The sequence below is a fragment of the Oratosquilla oratoria genome, chromosome 34 (genome assembly GCF_046742065.1).
Source record: "Oratosquilla oratoria isolate Oo_2021 chromosome 34, ASM4674206v1, whole genome shotgun sequence".
Classification (NCBI taxonomy): Eukaryota; Metazoa; Arthropoda; class Malacostraca; order Stomatopoda; family Squillidae; genus Oratosquilla; species Oratosquilla oratoria.
The window spans coordinates 17,594,342-17,612,615 of record NC_134810.1 but is presented as its reverse complement, the minus strand read 5'-3'; the positions used below and the strand labels follow the sequence as shown (position 1 = coordinate 17,612,615).

The 18,274-nt window shown below is 47.7% G+C and overlaps 1 protein-coding gene across 5 annotated transcripts in view; it reads left to right on the top strand.

Annotated features, from left to right (window-relative positions):
- LOC143018080 (uncharacterized) overlaps positions 1-18,274 on the top strand; it is a 176,579-nt gene that overhangs the window by 103,029 nt on the left and 55,276 nt on the right. The window contains exon 1 of one of the 5 annotated variants that reach the window (XM_076173181.1): positions 3,302-3,607. The exons of 3 other annotated variants lie outside the window; for them this stretch is intronic. The gene's annotated coding sequence lies outside the window, so the exon portion shown is untranslated. Of the gene's footprint in view, positions 1-3,301; positions 3,608-8,469; positions 8,653-18,274 lie in introns of those variants that run through there. One more of the 5 variants, XM_076173182.1, reaches the window with a different exon arrangement.

Genomic DNA, 18,274 nt, shown 5'->3' with positions numbered 1-18,274 from the left:
GTAACCATTTTTTCGTTAACAAAACGCATTATAAATAAAGTATTTTCCCAACAATAATATCGATACCGAAAACACGTATTGGGAAAGTGACCCGTGTAACTTCCTGTGTCATTTGTTTCAAATTCTACAACTGATCTAAAACGCCACAAAGTATGTTGTGTAGTCGGTGCCTTCCGTCACAGTAGTAAAGACGAATGAAAAATACAAGAAGCAGCGGCATACTGACGATACCTAACGATTTATGACTGACAAAGTTAACGGATTAGTGTCACGTCATGTCGAGTGTTAAGCGGGCGTCCCTGTGTACACTTGTGATAGTACAACCAATTATAGTTGTTGTCCCCACTAGGCTCTTGTTGAAATGTCGATTCACTCCTTTTAATTGGTAGGCCTCGTTGCCTCCAATCATTCAAGTTTGTCAAGTTCTAAGCGGTCTAGGAGAATTTGATTCCAGAGTTTTCTATATCTAATGTTTAGTCCAATTAAGAATACACAACGCACTTTCCGATATTTTTCGAAGGAATCCCCCGGGAGCATACAAGATCCTACATGCGCTTTGCAGTGATGTAATCATTTCCTTAGTCCGATAATATTTAACTTTATATTTAAGATCCTCCCCAAAGGGCGTGATCTTACATTCGTGAACCAATTAGAACTTTCTCCTCCCCCACCCTATCACTAATCAGATTTTCAAACCTTTACGGCAATGTTATTTTTTTTTAATGATCTCGAGTCTGCATAATTCTCACTTGGGTTACAAAGGAATGTCATTTCAGCAATATGTAAGTATATATATTCAAGTTCCCGAGCCCAGCCATTTTATTACCTATACAAAGCGGACTCAGGCAGCTCGCCTGGGCTGTTATGTACAAACGACCTAAATATAAAATGCAACAACCCGTCTTCTGTCCCTCCTTCTACCCTTTATACCAGCCTCTTACATTGGCTTCATAGATGAGAATCTGATCGACGATGTAATAGTTTTAATGTTCTACACCATCCTACAAGATATTGTGGATCCGGTCGTTTGTGTCGGCGCCAGCCTTGGCGATGGAGTGTAGGTCGTATTCAAGGACCTTAATTAAGATCACATCAGAGGGGCCTCCCCGGCAGCAGCAGCTTCTTCTCCTCCTCCTCCTCCTCCTCCTCCTCCTCCTCCTCCTCCTCCTCCTCCTCCTCCTCCTCCTCCTCCTCCTCCTCCCCCCCCCTCATGCTCCTCCCCACATAACCCTTTCCCACCCAAGTGGTTAATTCAGTTAGTTCTTTTTGGTTTACGTCGAACTATTCTGTTGGACTTGGAGAAGTTTTGTGATACTTGTTTCCTCCAAGTTTGATTTGGTTAACAATGCCAAACTATTCTCTTCCTTTCGAGAGAAACCTCGTCCTTGAATTAGCACTCAGCTTTCTGACTTGTGAATGTTGCAGAAACAAAGGGCTCGACCCTCTCTCCTGCCTTTCTGGCCAGCGACAAGCGGAAGCTTCCTTTGCTCGCTCGCTTGCTTGCTTGATGGCTTGACCAAACGCCCAGTGGACCCCCCCCTTCCTCCTCCCCACGCTTCCTCTCCTCATCCAGTGGAGCGCCACATTACTGCGCCGCCGCATCACCCTCGCTATCATTGCCCCTACTCCTGCTCCTTTATTTTCCCTCTCCCTTCTTGTTCCCTTTTGCGTTCCCCATCCCCTCGCATATTTTCCCTTTACCTTCTATTACTTCTGTTCTCTGTTTCCCCCTCTTCCCTCTCCCCCTCTTTCACCATCCATACCTCTCCCCTCTTCTTCCTGTACCCCTCTCCCATTCTTTCTTCCTCGTTCCTTCCCGATCCCCAGCCCTAACCTGCCGCCCCCCCTCTCTCCTGTCTCTTTCGTCACTAGTTTTTCTTCCGCTCCCCTTCTCGCTTTCATTTTCCTTATCTTTCATCCTCCTTATCCGCCTTCTCTCTTTCACCCTCCCCAACCACCTTTCCTCTTTCTCGTCGCTCCTCTCCCGTATGTCATCTCCCATTATCCTTCCCCACCCCCCTCATCTTTCAGTTAATTTCCCCTCCTCTCCCCTTCCCTTCCCTTCCCTTCCCTTCCCTTCCCTTCCCTTCCCTTCCCTTCCCTTCCCTTTGCTTTCCCTTTACTCACCCCGTTAATTTCTCGTCATCCCGTCCTCCTCACCTTGTACCTTCACCCTCCTTACCCCACTAACTTCCTCCCCCTCCCCTTTCTCTTGTTATTTTTCTTCCCCAAACTTTGGTTTTCTTGTTTTAGCTCCTTCAGAACGATTCCCGACCTGAGCTAAATAGAATCGTCTTTTGTTGGCCAGAGCAAAACCTCGTAAGTGCTTCGTCGACGTGTTCATTTTTTCTTTTTTTTCCTCTTCATATTTCCCCTCCTTCTTTTCGTCTCCATAGTTATCTCATAATTTTTTCCACTTCTTTCTCCTCGTCTTTCTCCAGTTCCTTCTCCATATTCTTTCACTCCCTATTTTCGTCACTGTGTCTCGAGACCGCCACCCCCTTCCCCCCTTCATCCCCCTGGAGATCAAGACAAGACATTGGCAGGTGGCCGTCAGAGTGTCTGCAAATAGATTACTCGTAAATGACCTGCGCTCACAACGTAATGGAATTATCGACTCTCCACCTCTTCCTTTCTCCCCCTCTTCGTCTTCCTTCCTCCCCCACCTCTTCATTTCTCCTCTTCCTTCCTCCCTGTACTTCCTTCTTTCCCTACCTTCTCTTTCTTCCTCTCATCCTCCTCTTTCCTCTCCTTTTCTTTCCTCCCCTCCTCTTCCTTCTCCTCGTCCTCCCCTTCCCCTTTCTACCCCCTTCCATTCTCCCGCTCCCTCCCCCCCCCTTCACCTTCCTCAGTCTCCATTCCCAACTTTATTCTTGGGGGAAGGGGGGGGGGGTCGTTTCCAGCGTCATTCGGTCGTCCTCTGCCGCCCATGTAACAAACATCAGATGTGGAGACGTTACGAACTCCCGTGTCATCCATCGTGTGGCAGCAGTAAGGGGATGATAATGCCGTCTTTGACCTCGAGCTTTAGCCCAGGTCCGCATCTGCCCCTTTGACAGAAACGAGACCTGCGGAGGGGGAATGTGGGCGGTGTCGTGTAGCCTTGGGGTGTGCTGGACTGCGCCAAGGTCTGGGTCGTCTTATCTGCTGGAGGGACTCTCGTCTTATTTGCCGGAGGGACTCGTCTTATCGGCGGGAGGGACTCAATAGTCTTATCGGTCGGATAGAGAATAATAGCCTTATCAATAGACAGATAACCCCTCTTTCCCCAACGCTCATCGTAGCATTTTTCCTTGCATTAGTGTGCGCATGGTTAGGGCATGGTGCGCGTCTGCTCCAAGTGTGTGTAATGTGTGTCGTCGCTAAGTCGACCTAACGTCATTTCTCGTGGTCTTCCGTCATCCTCTTGACCTGTCCCTCGTAGCTCCACTGGGGCTTCAGCTCAGGGTTGTCAGTTGCGACAACGTTAAGACGCTCTGTCCTTTGTGAAAGATTATCCCTTTTCCCTGAGAAGTTAAAGGCCAGGGCTGCTACTGGGAACGCCATCGAGGACGAAGAGCACAAGTGTCTTCGTTTGGTCAACTGGTGTCCGTCAACTGTTAAAGAGGTAAGCTGACGTTGGTGGGCGGATGATAACATGCAAAGTCGCACGTTTAACACGAATGGTTCTGGTAATGAGGTATATTGGAATGGTTGATTTATTTATTTATGTAACTGCTCGTAGTTTTACATGCTGCCACTTGTTCTGTAAATCGTCTCTGATGGCTCCTGGCAACCGTTGTCGGATGGTGTTCTTTGAAAAATTCGGCGATTTATCGAAGAGCACACTGCGAACTTCTCGAACCTGAGTTCAAACCCCCCCCCCCCCTCGCACCGAACTTAACCTCACCAGAACCAAATTATCTGGCCCATATACATCTTGTTTGCTCGTGATATGGCTCTCCCTTGTCCCATTATCTCTCTTTGTGTTGATCTTAGTCTTTCTTGTGCTATAATATCTCCAGGGGGTAGAAGCGCTGGTTAATTGCTAAGAAATACAACTATTATTATTATTAATATTATTGTTTTATTTTTGTTATTATTAATTTTCACCGTTTTGGGTCGCCCTTCCCCCTCCTCCCCTTCCCCCTCCCAGGTTTAACTCATAGGAGTACGTCGTACGTGGAACTTAGGTTGTGTCATGAATGTTACCAATCATCTTGAGGTTGACCTCTCTGCCGGGGGCACTCCCGCAGGGGAGCAAGGTCGACCGACTGTCGACGAGTCATCATGGAAGCCGTAATGGCCGTACTCGTTTTATTTCTTTAATGATACGAGTAGTGCTGCTGCTGCTGCAGCGAGTGGGGAGTATGCGCTAGGAGGCACTTAGCTACTGCCGAAACAGCACTAATGCTCTATACGTTTTCATAGCCTGGACAAGTGGTAGTTGAAGATGGGTTTATGTGATATTCTTCAGTTACCTTTTCAGTGTGCGTCCGTGCATGTGCACGCACGTGTGCGTTTATTACATAAACACGAGAAAACATCTGCACGGGGGTCGGGGGGTGAGGATCTGGGCGCCGTCATGCTGGCCAGCATTTTTCTTTTCTTTTCTTTTTGGCACACAGGTTCTCACTCACGCGGTCAGCCACGCCACTTGTTTGCGCCAAACCTCCAGGGTCCACTGCAGGACCGTCTACCTAACACCTAGGATGACGATACGGCCTCTGCCTTACTACGGTAGCTTGACCCGGCTTGGGAAGGCTGTGGAAGTGGAGTGATGTGAGTGTAGAGGACATGATATCATAGTCGTAAATATTGACAAATTATATGTACACTCATAGACTCTCAAACGCGCGCGCGAGAGAGAGAGACAGAGAGAGAGAGAGAGAGAGAGAAAGAAAGACAGACAGTCAGACAGACAGAGAGAGAGGGGGGGGGCGGATGTCGTTAGCTAGATTCGATCGTGTAAAAACAAACTAGATAAATACAATGGTGCTGTCGAGGCTTTCCGAGAGCGCAAGCCTGTGGTTCCTGTCGTGCACCGCCATGCTGGGGTGGGTTAGGGGGATGGGGGGGGGGGTCAGGGGGAGGGTGGACTACGATTGTGTTTGTTGGTCAACTTAGTGACGCCTTAGAGGAAGAATTGCACACGAGAACCATGTACCGAGAGCAATCGATTTTATGAGACCGTAGCTACTCTCGGAATGTTTCTTTTTCTTTTCTTGTTTATTTATTTTTTTCCGTAACCCCCCAACCCCCAACCACCGCGCCGCCGCCGACGCGGCCTTGGGTTGAAAGCTACTCTTCCGAAGCAGAATAGAATTATCTAGAGTTGTCGAGAAAAAAAATGTATGGTAAGCCATCTAGCCGAAAAGTGGTCAGAATACGTTTTATTCGTTGAAACTATGGCGGCAGAAGCTTTGAGGTGAGCATAACAGGAGCCAAAAGTCACCTTTGCTTCATGTCGTCGGACAGCCAGGGCGAGTGGTAGTCACAAACAGCCGCTGAGGATCGAACCTGGGGTCCATTTAGCGAGCGAATGCGAAGCTCAACGTGCTACGTTAACGCAGACCGGTGGTGCTTGTGTGTGATCACCAAATTATCCGCATGCTTTCTCCGTTGACTCGCTTCTACTCGTGTAAGCGTCGTGCGTGTACTCATTCGTACTACAACACGGGAGCACGTGGAGTGCGTGCAGAGACGGTCGTGCACGTAGACACAACCCCAGCTGTCATGATTTTGTGGGCGCGCGACCATCTGCCAAAAGGTGGCCATTAATGTCGTCCTCAGATTGGATCGTTCCTGAGTTTAGCTGCCCCCCCCCATCCCCACCCAACCCCGGCGTTGATAGCAACTGTTATAGCTTCTTAACATTTCCCTCCGCGATAAAATTACTTCAGTTCCTCACGTTGTGTTCTATCTGAAGCAACGCATGATACGGATTCTTTGAAAATGAGCTGTACTTTTAAACGGGACCGTGGAGAGAATTGTAATCCTCAACCTCCCCGGAATCGGAATGTACATCTGTACACCTGTAACCTATTTGTGTACCTTTGTAGAATGGTGTACCTGTAGCAGCCATAGTGAGCTGTCGGTTCATTCCCCTTGGCGTGGGATAGTGACGTTATTGCTGCTATATTGGGGCCGCGAGTCATAGAGTGCCGCCAGTGGCAGTGCCGGGACACGATCGACCGCCGCTAGCCAGACGAAGATCCTTAAACGGTGCCAAATACGTCACAGCACACCCCTTGAGGTGTTGTATCTCGTCATGGCCTCAAGACCTCTCTGAACCTACTCTCGTGCGCACCAATTAGGTGGTATTTCTCGCCAGAGAGCATTGTCTTGCATGTAATTAGTCCCCTGTTTCTCCTTCCCTCTGACCTTTGTTAGGATACAGTACATCGCCCGCCCGCCACCACCTTTATTACCACTACCACCATCAACCACATCCTCTTCATTTTCATTCATTAGTGTTCTCCCATTTCTTTGCGTCCTTTATACACCCCCATATATATATATATATATATATTATATATATATATATATATATATATATATATATATATATATATATATATATATATGGGGGTGGATGTGTGTACACGCATGCTCGTTTTAGATTTGTTTTTGATCATAACCGTCTGAACCGTTTTTCCTTTACTGGTAATTGTGGTGTGTTGTTGGGCTCGGGGATTATACCTGGAGAACTCCAGAACTCTCTGCATGAAAGTATTCTGTCTGGGACCCTTTCCTTCTCTTGCACCAAGTGAGAAACCGCCCGCCCCATCTTGCACCCACGTCCCATCTTCCACCTACTCCCTATTTTCCACCCAAGCACTCGTAACCTACCTAGTTCCTCGCTACCTTCCTCCTTTTGACCCCATCATTCGCCTTCCCCTCCTTCGTCCGCACACCTGTTTTGGTCGGTGTTTTTTTTTTCTTTTGATTCCGTAGAACCTCTCTCACGTACCACTTCCCACTTACCACCTGTGGCACTCCCGTGACACCTGTGAACAAGGGGCATTCATCACGGCCACCGGAGCCACATGTGAAGGACATCATGTCCATCCCTCTCAGTGAAGCACCAAGGAAGGCATTTTGTCAACAATGTGTTTAATAGCATTTGTTACTTCGTAAGACGTGTACATAACCATCCTTCCCCGCTCTCCCATGTATCTCCTCTTCACCCTTCCTCCTCTTCCCCCTTTCTCTTGCCCCCTTCCTCTCTTCCCATCCCCCATTTTCTCCTGATAGGAGTGGAAGTTCGTATTGTCTCGTTCACGACCTGGCCTGTGTTTTCCCATATCGTAATTAAGTACATGTTTGCGGTTTGTTATTGTCATTGCATCGTCAATAGATATCTGTCGGGTCGGCATTAGTATTGCGTTGATTAGCAAACTTGCGACAGGCAGCGACGCCTACACACCCTTTGCATGTGGGTGCTCCCCCTCGTGCCTTTATCTCTTGAGCATCTGTCGAAGGCAGGGGAGGGGAGGGGGGGGGGCAACCCACCAGGATCTGTCACGTACAGACGCGGTCAATATTCGTGAACGTCTGTTTGCTCGGTACATTTTTCTGTACAATAGAATACCTCGTACAGTAACGTGTATACTGTAGAGAAAACAAGTCGTATACCTTGCTACAAACGTTATATATATATATATATATATATATATATATATATATATATATATATATATATATATATATATATATATTGTATAGAGAAATCTACAGGGTAGCTCGAGAATTACAACCGCGAGTGCCCATTTGCATGTAGGTGTATTTTGTATCTGTTTTATCTTAGTCTGATTATTTACAAATTTAGTATTCGCTACGTGTGTTGCATCTGTCTTGACAACGACATTCGTGTTAGTCTTGAGCGTGTTGGTGCCTGTAGAAGGTGGGGGGTGGGTGAGTGGGTGGGTGCGAATTCGCAGCGGCTCTGTCCATGGCACCGCAGCTGTCACCGCGCCAGCCAAGAGTAAGAAAGGTGGAGAGGGAGGGAAGGAGGGGGTGATAAGGCTAGGCAGGGTAGAGAGTAGGTTTCTCTAGGAAGGCATAGAGTTCTGACCAGGAGTTTGCCAAGAGTCGATGGTAGGGATTACGGAGCTGGGAAGAGGAGGGCCGGTGATGTTTAGGCACCATTGGGGTGCCAGTCAGTGCCAGCGATGCAGTGGTGTACCTCTGTGCCAGGCGGACCTGTGATAAGGCAGGATGGGTTGCAAGCATGCGCGTCATGGCCCCCGCACTGTAATTCCCCAACCGCGGGTTGTTGTTATTGCTCGCGCGCATTCCTCAATGTGGTCACACAACGATAAACCACAACCTAAACTCTTTCATTATAAACCCTCCCCTGGTCCGTTCCTCCCACTCTTCTTATCGACTTGGTGGTTTGTTGTTTTGATGGCCGAAAGATGGATGGATGGAGGGATGCCCCACAGTGGAGAGGGAGGTCTCTGGCACTGTGCGAGTAATAGCGTAGGTACAGATTCCGTCCTGCCACGCTTGGCAGCGCGCAACGCGTGCCCGTCGTTGTGTGTGCCGACGTCGTAGTGTACTCGCCTTTTCAACAGCTAGAAGCGCAGTGTACTGTTATGACCACGGGAGGACATCGAACGTGAAACAAACAACAGGGCGGCTGCGACGACGACGACCGGGGCCAACGAGGTGGGTGAACACTGGGGGAGGTGATGTGAAAGAACAAGGGAAGTGCATCAGCAGGCGGCGAAGGTAGAGAGAAACAAGGGACTCTAAGCAGGAGCCGCTAGGGAATGTCGTCTGTCTGATGGAGAGTGACAGAACTAGGTCTCGTGCTCTATAAAGATAAGCTAATGGACAAATATTGTAGTCTATAATTAAGGAAGAAATGGTACTTGATCACCCGCGTAGTTAGTGAATAGAGGACCTCCAGAGGCAGTCACATGTGACAACAACCTGAAGTTCCAAGAATCGTTTAAATATTCATAGTCTTCTTTTTATCAGTATGGTCATCTGCATTTTTCATTTCGCGCCTGGTCCAGTCTAGACATCGACCAAGTTATTTCCTTCGATGTCAAGATTTTTTTTCGGTACATAAACAATTACGAACGTTTAAAGGACTCGTATACCGAAAGAGGCAAAGAGGCGAGAGGAAGGGGGAGGGAAAGGGAGAGGTGAGATAAGCTACCTAAGTAGGAGCGGTAGGGCATACGTTTGTAGGGGCAGGCTGACACTCCCTGTGACAGGAACGGCCACAGAGACGAAAGCATATCTTGATTCGGCCCCACGTCGTCACCAGGAATTTCCGAACTGCTCTTGGTGCTGCTGCGGCTTCCGACCGTTTGTTGACACTTCATTGACGGCGACAGTTATATATAAGTGTGTGTGTGTGCGTGTAAGAGAGAGACATATATATATATATATATGCAAATGCGTAGGGCCCTGAGATACATCGACGAGAAAACAGATACCTTCACGCCATCAGGGTGTGAGGAATAATAGTGTATATATGAACAAACGTTGGTTGGTTTGCGATATACACTAAACTTCAACTCACTTTCACGGCGGTAGATATTACAATCAAGGGAAGGCAAAATGCCTTCTTTCTCTATCTCCACCGTGAACTTAATGGAACTGACCAAATTATTAAGCTTACATAAAAAATCATTTACATTATCTTGAATGGGCCACAGACATAGGATGTCATCAATGTACCGCATCCATGTAATGTTGGGGGGAATGATCTTACTTAAAATTTTGGTTTCAAAAAACTCCATATATAGATTACTCAATACGGGGGAGAGAGGATTACCCATGCTCATTCCAAATTTCTGAGAATAGAATTTATCATTAAATTGGAATTTGCAATCTTTAACACACAATTTGATCAGTTCAATTAAGGTGCCCGAAGGTAATGGTAAATCGTGCTTATTTAACTCTTCTTTAAGATAGATTAAAAGGTCATCCAAGGGAACTTTCGTAAACAAACTAACAATATCATAACTTACCAATTTAAATTCATAGTCTGGTTTTACCTCAGTTTGTTAATGAGGTCCAAACTGTTCTTAACATGTGAAGTGGAAATAGTTCCTGCAAAATATTCCAAATATGTTACGTAAATTTAACATTAATGTAGTTTTCAATAACAAGAACACTGTAAGACAACTGCTCATAAATAATTCTGTCCATGTATATATAATATATATATATATATATATATATATATATATATATATATATATATATATATGCAGTAATTCACAAGGCACACGTGAAAATAATATGCAGAAAAAACCACTGGGAAATAAGAAGCTTAGTCCGAACGTTTTCGTCTATTTAAGACATTATCAAGGAAAGTATTCCTTGATAATGTCTTAAATAGACGAAAACGTTCGGACTAAGCTTTTTAGTTACCAGTATTTTTCTGCACATATATATATTCATATATCTATATATATATATGTATATACATACATATATATATATAGATATATGAATATATATATATAGAGAGAGAGAGAGAGAGAGAGAGAGAGATTGTTGTTAACGACGGAGAGGGAGGGGGGGACTCCGGTAAGTGTCCGCTTTTGGGCACCATGTAAGGCGGCTCCCTGTGCAGTGTCTGCTTGGAAGCCTCCTTCCCCCCGGGCCGTACCGTTATCTTGCGAGTTTTCCTCCTTTACCTCCATCGTTCTCTCAGCCGTCTTCCTTTCACCCTTTCTACTGTATTTTCTACTCGTCCGTCGCTCTCTTCGCCTCTACGAATCCTCTCGTTGTCTTGGGAAATAGTATCCCATCCCTCTCTTTCGTCCTCCCCACTCCTCACCCCATCCATCCTTTCCTCTCCGTTCTTTTCCGCTCCCCACATTTTCTGTTCTTGCGTTTTTTGTTTTGCATCTCGAAACGCGTTCATTCTAAGGGGGAAATAACTAAGTCGTGTTTGAGGAGGTAAGCACGTATCAGTATAATCGTATTGTATTCACAAAAGAGAGATACACCCAAAAAATGAGCATGTGTGTCTATGCGCGTGCGCCGTCTAGTACTTCATCGCTTTGATCCGTCATGAGTGAAAGGCGTTTAGAATGTGATGAAATGTCTGTCGAGATGATGCATGGAGGTGGGGGAGCCTGCATCATATGCGCCAGTGTAAAATGGGGGTAATGACCGCTCTGAAATTGGACCGCTCCTCCGCTGAAACAATGCAACTCGTTGTCATTAGGTTAGGTATTTTGATAAACAATACTTATTGAGAATTGTTGACATTTGTTTATAAATAGAAAATATAGTATTTTGAGTTGAGGGGTCCATTTCCCATAAAAGGAGGGGCGCTTCATTTTCTATGGGGTCAATTTTCTATTTCACACTGGGAGCAGAAGGCGAGGTCGAGAAACTGGTCAGCTTGGAAGAAAGAGAAGAAAATAATGGATGGGCTGGGCTACCAGGGACAGACTCCTCCCGGCAAGAACTTGTCAGACATCGAACTCCTGAGTATGACATGAAAAACCTACTTCGTGAAAGGATGAGAGCCCTAATACCTTTTAGGTCTTTGAACTTTTTTTTTGTGAAGAGAAGGGGAAGAGGCGGTGGGAATTAGGAGGAAATGATGAACACGTAGGAGACGAGAAGTGAAGTGTGGCAACTTGGTCAAATAGGATTGGTTATGCTCTGGAGTGGCAGTGAATGGGGAAGTACAGAACACAAGAAGTGATAGCTATTGCTGAGAGAGAGAGAGAGAGGTGGGGGGACGGTGTCAGAACCGAAAGGGAAGGAAAAGAAATTGGGAGATGGGTCTGCGAAAAGCTGAGAAGGGAAAAGGGGGGGAGGAAAGTAGACTTGGTGGATGGGAGAGGTGGTGGTGGTGATGATGACGATGATCGTCATCATTTGGACCCAATTTGAGAAAGACAGGTGTATATCATACTACACAATTTGGAGCTTTGGTCTTCCTCCTCCTCCTCCTCCTCCTCCTCCTCCTTTCCTCCTCCTCCTCCTACTCCTACTCCTACTCCTACTCCTACTCCTACTCCTCTCTTCCTCCTCTTTTCCTCCTCTCTTCCTCTTCTTCCTCCTCTCTTCCATCTCATCCATATCCTCTTCTACTTCTTACTCCTCCTCGTCCGCCTCCTCATCTTCCTTTTCTACTTCCTCTTCCACCTTCTCCAACTCCTCCTCTCTCTTTCGTCTTCTCCTCCACCTCCTCTGTCACCTTCTCCTTCACCTTCTCTTCGTCTAGTGCTTGAATGCTCCTCGCCGCAAGGCCCGTTAAAGTAACTGTTCCGTGAAAACCGTGATGGACTTTCTCGAACATCTTCGAAGCTGCACGATAAACTGGTGGATACATGATTGGTTGCCGCTGCCTGTGGCTTCGCACATGTGTATGTGTGCAGGTGCTCCACATTTCCACGGCGCGCATCTGTGTCGGAACGTGCCATACACACTAAAGTATGTTCTGATACGATGGGGTGGAAGAGGATTTGCTATGTGTGTGTGTGTGTGTTGGAATGGCACGGGATGGGACTGCTGGAAGACAAGTGTGTTATTACCTCAGAATCGTTCTTGGAGGCAACGAAACTGGCGGCCCTGTTTGCAGCATGGCACAAGCGCACAAGCAAAGTGCTCATTAATGTATGCACACGTATTGCGGACACTAATCCTATGACACAACAGAAAATATCATCAGACGTTAGAGTTTTTGATGAATTTGTATATACGCTAGTTCTCGTATAATGAACTTTATTTGTAATTAAAACTGTTAATGGAACAAAAATGAAAGATAGTTTCCATAGTGTCAGTTTATGCCACGGGGTAGATTTGGGTGTCCCGGATTGGTACAAGCCACCCATGCACGCAAAAGTGTTCATTCGTACGTGCTTGTGAACGAGAGGGCCACCCCGCCTTTCCCGAAGAACGTTCTTGTTGATAACATGTTTTTTTTTTTTTATCAAACTCGTACTTTGTAAACGCGTGCATGCACAGTCCTACGTTGTATGTAGTTACTCGTGGATTTTCTCCAACAGCTTGCTAATTTTGTGATCATGTATGAACTGCTCCCATAGGTGACGAGATGGAAAAGCCATACGGCAGGTATACGGAGGGAGTACCAGAATAGGTTGCGAAAACTCGTGAGTATGTGTGTGTGTGTGTGTGTGTGTGTGTGTGTGTGTGTGTGTGTGTGTGTGTGTGTGTGTGTGTGTGTGTGTGTGTGTGTGTGTGTGTGTGTGTGTGTGTGTGTGAGAGAGAGAGAGAGAGAGAGAGAGAGAGAGAGAGAGAGAGAGAGACTTTTAGCCTTTGTTCACTGTCTACTCTCTCAGCTTTCAAGATAGAACCCATATTGAGAGGATGTCAAAATAGGCCCTAAGCGAAAATAACCCCCCCCCTTCTATTTCTTTTCAAGACACCCCATACTTAACTTGCAGCCAAGGGAGTAGCAGATTAGGTTTTAAGATAAAAATTAAAAAAAAAATGGGAAGGCTATAAATGGTACTCCCTGTGAATTTGTTCACAAACTACTCCCTCACTTCTTACTCCCGCTTGTACTACTCCCGCACTGCGTCAACATTAAGGGAGTATTACATTTCATTTTAAGCGAAAGAAAGACATTAGGAGGGCGCTATAAACGGCACTTTCTGTGAGTCTCTCTCCTTGTTCATGAATTACCTCCTCCGTTTTCAAGATGGACAGCTCACACTTGTATACGAAGGAGGTGCCAGGGAACGTCTTAACGAAACACATCTTGGGATTCACGAAGGGCGGGGAGGTAGGGGGTGGTGCAGGGTCAACCAGGCCGGCCCCTAAAATGCTGTTAGCTGTAAACACCCATAATCCAATGAGTGTCATAGTTGTATTGGATTCCCTTGGGCACTGGCAGGGGCCAATCCCTGACCATCCCTTACCTTGACGTGTGTGGGTGGGGGTGGGCGGCATGTAGGATATCCGCTTGACACTTGGAGACTTGGGTACCTTCAAGTATGAGGTCAAGATTCACATTTAACTTCAATAAGTTTTACCATCTCGTTCGGGTTGAAGATGAATCTAAAGAAACGAAATATGTAGGCCAGGCGTCGGCGCGATCCGGCCATTGTGAATTGAAATATAGGGCAGGAGGTGACTCCGGAGATGGCCGTGGTGGCTGCATTTCGCCGCCCCCGACGCCGCCAGGGATGTCGGCAGTCGGCTAATGAGGCTGCCGGAGGAGCAGGGTCGATGGTTATCGGGCTGTTTGTTCCCGCTAGTCGCGTGCGCCGTCATTTTTTTCAAGATGGTATCGTGTTTGGTTAAAAGAACGGGTTTGATGTATGGAATGATTGCCGTGGCTTGCAAGAACTCCCGGGGTAGGAAAGGGGTCGATTCCTCCCAGCAATAAACTTTGAACTGCCTATAATATTATGAGAGCGCGGGGACTTTGTGTGCGGGGCAGGGAAGCGGCGGGGCATCGGTGTTCGGTAGGCTGCAGAGTGTACTGACTTGGGCTACCACACTGTTTGCAAAACAACTTTGCATTGCACTATGGAATATTTTGGGTTTGGTTTTTGACAGAGAATGTATCCCTAAATTTTGTCGGTGAAGTTTACTAACATACTGTAAATAGGCTTTCCACATAAGATTTGTTCTGAGTTTTTCATCACACATTTCCGTCATGTTAGATTTCGTTATTCGGTCTGCCTCGCACTCCAAACTTGCTTGTCACTCCTTCCTGCACTGAATTATCTGAGAATTCGTGTTTGTAATCGCCACCATCACCAGCTTTGTTCTTTCGCACTTAACTCTCACATCTTGGTTAGTTTTCGGAGAGAAATTACTTTTCCAATCCGTCATTTGTATCATCTTCAAATACATCGCCCGACAGTTTGATAATCGATCTCCATCATTCCCATTTGTCCCCTTTCTTCTAACTTCATCTGTAAGAATTTGGCCATACCCTTCAGGTGCGTCTTCCATTTCCCACTCCTTAGATTTTTTTTAGCATCATTCATTCTTTTTTTATACGCTGCATGTAACAATTTAGGAAATTTCCATTCTCCAAGTCCCTGCCTTGGTTCAGTCTCCTCCCTTATACGGGGCTTGAAATACTCTTAACTGTATATTCACGCCCTCCATGACCCCCCCCCTCAACCCCCAACTTACACACACAAACACACACACACACACACACACACACACACACACACACACACACACACACACACACACACGGACGGACGGACGGACGGACACACGCAAGCGTGGATAAGGGTGTGAAGTAACAGGTGGCTTCACTTAATGTCCCATGACAAGACTTCATACATACAGTACATACATCATATACATGTTTGTGTGTGTGTGTGTGTGTGTGTGTGTGTGTGTGTGTCCGTGTGTCCATGACTCAGACGACAGGTCGGGGTGCAGAGGCAAAATACATACATACCTTCATTTCGACGCCACACTCTCCATTTTCCTAGTTGGTGATGGTGTCGCTCCGTCATCCTCGACAGTTACCAGTAGGGTCATCACTGCCCATAATCATCTCCTTTCCCCTCCATGATCACGTAATGCCGTCAATGTTGCCCCTCCCTTGTCTATCACTTACCTGCGCATGGAATTGGGTATTCACTTGTTTCCACAAACGCCGAAGGCCCTTCCCGACTTCTGCATCAAGATGATGTTGCCTCAGTCAGTGCCAGTGCCCACCTCCCCTTCCCCCCTCCCACACTACCACCACCACCGATGCTGCTGCCTCTCATTGTTGTCACAGGCAGAACTGTTTGTTCCCAGCCACAGGTGATCTTTGCCAACCACTACTCTACGTACATTCACATGCCACCGCCGCCTCTTCATGTTGCTATTACTACTGCTACAGCAATTACTAACTCCACCTCTTTTCCCCCTCTTTCCCTACCTACCCTTTCTTTCTCCACCTCCTCCCTCTTTCTTCTCTCTACTACCTTCTTCCCTTCCTCCCTCATTCCATCCACCTTGCCCTCATCGTGTGTGTGTGTGTGTGTGTGTGTGTGTGTGTGTGTGTGAGAGAGAGAGGGAGAGAGAGAGAGGGAGGGAGGGAGGGAGGGAGGGAGAAGGGGGTTACATACAAGTTAATCCACTACTTCGAATAAATTAATTTGGCGGCGGATCAACTTGCTGGTGGCACCAATTCCTTCTCTGACGGCAGCAGCCAGTAGGAAACCCTGAGAGAAAGGAAAAGAAAATGGGTTCGGGGAGGCCCTCCCTCCTTTCCCACCAGCCCATTCTTTCGAAGTGCGCGCCGAGTTCGTGAAGGAGGGCTCCCCCCCCCCTTCTTCAGCCAGTATGTGCCGTCACCTGTACACCGGCGGTTTCACTTCCGCCTACCGCCGCCGCCGCCGCCTCTCCTTCTGCTGCTGCAGTATAGATTTAAGTACCGCTTCTACTTCCTCCACTTTCCTCTCCCCTTCCCTTCCCTTCCCTTCCCCTCAAAGAATGCTAATAACTTAAACTTCACCATTCCTCATTTCCACTCCCCTCCTTAAATATTTTACCACTTCTGGCTCGCATCTTCGGCGCCAAACTGCCCCTAAGGATAGAGGCGCTGGATAATTATCGGCAACGAAATACGAATATATCTTCCTCTTATCTCCCCTCCTTTCCTCTTCTTCACTTTCTTCTCCCCTCCCTACCCTTTCTTTCGTCTCCCTTCTCCCAGCCTGCCTCGCCTCTCTCCAACCCTTCCACTCCCCTCCCTACCCTTCCTCTCCCCTTCCCCAATCTTCCACTCCCTTTCCCCACTCTTCCTCTCCCTTACCCACCCTTCCTCTCCCCTTCTTTCCCTGTCCACCCGCTCTCTTCCTCTCAACATTTCCCCCACCCTTCTCCCCTCCCCTCTACCCTCCCTTCCCTCTCCCTTTTCTTCTTTTCCCCTTCCTTGCCCATCCTTCCCTCGCCCTCCCCGCCCCAGCATCCCTCAAGACTCACGAACCGGGGCCCGACGCCTCTTCCCCCCCCCCCCCAGCACCTGTCCGGAAGGGCGCCGGAACCGTTATTCGCATGTGGGAGGGGGTGGGGGGATCCGTCACGCTCCGAACGTGGAGGGGGGCAGTGGTTTCCGTTCTCGCTTCCTTGTCGAAGGGAAAGGGGGGCCTGAGAACTCCGCCACTGTGTTCCCGAAGGTCCGGCAAGACCGTTATAGTAGAGCTGTACACGCACTAAGTCAGCACTGTCATAGACCTTTCCAGTACCATGCTGTCGTCTTGTTACCGAAAAACAGTTCCTGACGAAAAGTAACTGCGTTGGATGGATCCGGAGTTCGGATCCTGTTGAGAAGAAGAGTAACCCACGGTGGGTTGAGTTTCAACCTCTATCCGGTGGTGTTCGCAGTGTAATACGATGGTTTTGCATTGGATGACACCGCGCGCGATAAGAACACGGATAAGACCGCCCAACGTGATAAAAAGACGATCCAAGGAGCTGGAAGTGATTTGAGGGAAAGACGCAGAAGCTGATGGGAAGGAGAGAGGTGAGGTGTCTCAGCTTCTTCAAGAAGGTGGGTGGGGGTGACTCTTCACACTGTACGGAAGGGGTTAGTTCCCCCAAACACACACACACACACTTTGCATTCCTTTCACCATTATCTGTCACCTAACCGCACCATTCTTAATCCGCCCTCTTTCCCCCATCACCTGCCCCCCCCCCCCCGTCCCATCTTCTCCATTCTGATGTCTGTTTTCCTTAGCCCTCGTCCCAGAGGGGAGTTCCCCTCAGACGAACAAAGGTTACGGTAACGGTCGCCGCCGCGTTGTCTACATGGTTAGTCGGTAATACTACCCCCCCCCCCACACACACACATGTAACCTTTCTATTCCAATCCCAAGGGAACCCCCCTTCCCATTCTCCCATTCCGTTTTCTTGTCCCCTTCTTTTCAAGAGTCTCATTTTCTCTCTCTCTCCCTCCCTCCCTCTCTCCTTCCCTCCCTCTCTCCTCTTTCTCTTCTGTTTCTCACTCCTCTCTTTCACTCTGTGTCTATCTTTCTGTCTGTCTGCGCGCGCGATTTGGTCCCTTCCCTTGCCTTTTCCCTCCCAGCCCTTTCTTCATATCCCAAAGTTCCCTTCACCCCCATGTTGCCCGGCAGTGTTCAGCGTCCTCTTTCCTCCCTGTCTGCCACGACATTTGACGGCCAATTTCGCCTTCGACTTCGTCGTCGCGTCCCTTCTGGATTCGCTCCAAAAACTTGCGATATGAAGATCGTGCCCGACCGCCCGCCTGCCGGCTGTTGTCAACACCGAAACTCATAAAGTCCATCTTTTCACCTTTTCCGCGCCAGGCGGCGGCGTCTCAGCTGACCCGTGGGATGTCCCTAAGACG